Here is a 3,041-nt window from a genome sequence, read left to right on the forward strand (position 1 = left end):
CCTGCAACCTCCTTTTATAAATGAGAAAATAGGCCAAGAAAGGTCCAGTCAGTCATTCATTCAGGATGTATTTATTCAACTCTGCTGGGTTGGTTTTACAAGATGGGCAGAAGTAGTCCCTGCATTCAACTCACATTCCAGGGGGGGAGTAAACATGCAGATAATGATGTACCTACAAGATAGATACAACGTAAATAGAAATTAATCTTAGAGGAAAGGGAGGAGAAGTAGGGTCACTTTGGAAGACCTCCTTCCAGAAAGTTAGATATTTGAGCTGAGTATTGATAGAAGCCAGGGAAGTGAGGAGTTAGAGGAAGAGAAAGAAGAGCATTTTTCACACATGGGAGATAGCCAGTTCAAAGGATACAACTGGGAATGGATAGAGCATCATGTTAAGGCAAAGTATGTAACCCTGGATGACAATTGAACAGTACATAAAAGGGAGTTAATTGTAAGATAATTGGAAAGATAGGAAGAGGACAGGTGATGAAGGGCTTTAGATACCAAATAGAGTATTTTATATTTCATCTTAGGAGTCGCAGGGAAATATTGGTGTTCATTGAGAAAGGGGGTGACAAGTAAGACCTGCATTTTAGGAAGATTACTTTGATAGCTGAATTGGAGTATAGATTGTAGTGGAGAGAGATGAGGTAGAGAGACAATTATGAAATCTATTGGAATAGACAGCCTGAATTAGGGCGGATGATAGATGTTATACCATTTCAATCAAGTCATCATTTTTCATAAGCTTCAGTCCTCCATTGACCTTGGATCATCTGTAGTGTTGACTATTTGAATAGAGAAAAGGGACAAATGGAGGGGAAAATGAAAGTATTTGATAACAGATTGGCTATTGGATTGAATACAAGTTACAGTTGAGACTGATGCAAACAAATTGAACCTGGGTGATTAGGACAATTGTGGTACCTTCAATAGCAATAGGAATATTGGGGAGAGGGTAGATTTTTTTGGGAAAGATAATAAGCGAGTTTTGTTTTGGGCATGTTGAACTTGAAATCCATACAAGAAGGGGGCAGCTAGACCCTGGATTCAGGAGGACCTGCGTTCAAATACAGCCTCAGATGCTTGACACTTACTAGCTGTGTGACCTAGGGCAAGTCATTTAACCCCCATTGCCCCGCAAAAAACCAAATCCCCATTTAACCCCCATTGCCCCCAAACCAAAACCAAAACCAAATCCATACAAGATATCTCTACCCAAATGACTTCTACATAGTCACATGCATAGTTAAGTGATAGTGGTGGGATTTGAATTTAGGTCCACTGACTCTAAATCCAATGCTTTCCCTTTCTCCACCCCTACTGCATTGTGTTTATTTTGGATAGAGGCCATGGCTACCTCTCCTTTATGGCAGGAGAGTAAAGACAGAGCCTGGGCTTAGAGATGCATAAATTTATTGTACAAATGAAAATGTGGTAGATATTCTTTTGGAAACCCTATTCATAGGTATAGAATCAATCAGATCAGTTACCATGTGACCTTTTGATAATTCGTAGCCTTGTTTACTCTAATTAGACTAGTGTAGGATTGGAAGGTTACCATCTAGTTAGATCCCTTTATTTTTGCAGGTGCAGTAAGTGATTGCCAGGGAGCTTTAGTGTCTTATTCTATTTCCTTGTTCAGAGATGAAATAAGATAGTGTCCTGATGCCTCATATTATATAATTGGAATTACTACCAACTTTTATTGAGGTTATTAGTGAAATCAACTTGTCTTTTGCATACGAAACACAAAGAAACATTTACTGCTATAATCTTACCCCAATTATTCATCATGGTGTCCTATAATTACTCTCCATCCAGGAAATACTATGTATTTTAAGACAGATTTTCCTGGCTCCAAAGTCCATCATTCTACCTATGATGTCATGCTTGCTTTCAATTCCAATAACTAGGAAATCTAATTTTTCATGGCAGGAATATGTTTGTTTTTTATTTGCTTTTGGTTTGTTTTATCTTGAGGGCTCTCTCTGCTTTGTGACCTTCTTATATCTTCTTGATCTGCCAGTAATTTAATAGATTTGGCATATCAAAGCCTCTGTATTCCCTGTTGTGCAAGTAATCAATCAATCATTTGATGAGAATATGTTCTATCAGGTGACTAAATTGGTATTGAAAGGATAAGATTTTCTATGAAGGGGAGGCTTTTCAGATTCCCAACCCTCTTTTCTTATTGAACTTTGTCCATTTTCATTTGGGGTATTGTGATGTTGAGATCAGCTTCTATCTCCCCATTCAATTTGGATCAGAACACTAGCCAAGTGAGGGAAATCCATCTTCTGGCTTCTAGATAGGACTAAGTAAGGGTTAAACACCAGAACAAAAGAGATTTTCAGCTATGGATAGCAGAATTTTATCTTTTGCAGTAATTGAGTATAATGCAAATATGGGTATAAATTATGTTGTGTGTGTACATGTGTATAGTATGTATGTGTGCATATATCCATATTTGTTTTTAAAGATGTTCAATTTAATACCAGTTCATATGAAAATTTCTCTGCTTAACTAATAGATCATCATCAATTGCTTTTGTCTCCCAGACTTATCCTCTGATTTCCAGTCTTCTTGTGATCGCTCTGTCCTTAGGTGGGTTAGTCCACAGACAACAGATAGACATCCTTTTGCTAGACTTGTTCTGCTCTCTAGCTTCTCCAGTGTCATGGGATCTGCTAGAGTTTTGGCTTCATTTGGATATTGTAAAGGGCCAAATTTATTATGGGAAGAGTTAATTGGGCAGCTCGCCTTAATATGGGGTAAGAAAAGAAATAGCCTCTTTCAAAAACAAAACAGGTTTATTAATGGGAACAAATTTAAAACAATATCTGAATCACACAAGTGAGATTAATAGAACTAGAAACAATGAATACATCTCTGGGGTAAAAAGGCCCCAGGCACTCGGAACCTGCCTCCAGCCCAGCTAGCTCCAAAGAGATAGCTTTGCCTCAAAAACGCTCAAAAATACAAACTCGCCACACTTGAAATATACAGCTTTAAGGAGAATCGGCTGTGTAGTCTCTTCT

The sequence above is a fragment of the Dromiciops gliroides genome, chromosome 4, assembly GCF_019393635.1.
Source record: "Dromiciops gliroides isolate mDroGli1 chromosome 4, mDroGli1.pri, whole genome shotgun sequence".
Lineage (NCBI taxonomy): Eukaryota > Metazoa > Chordata > Mammalia > Microbiotheria > Microbiotheriidae > Dromiciops > Dromiciops gliroides.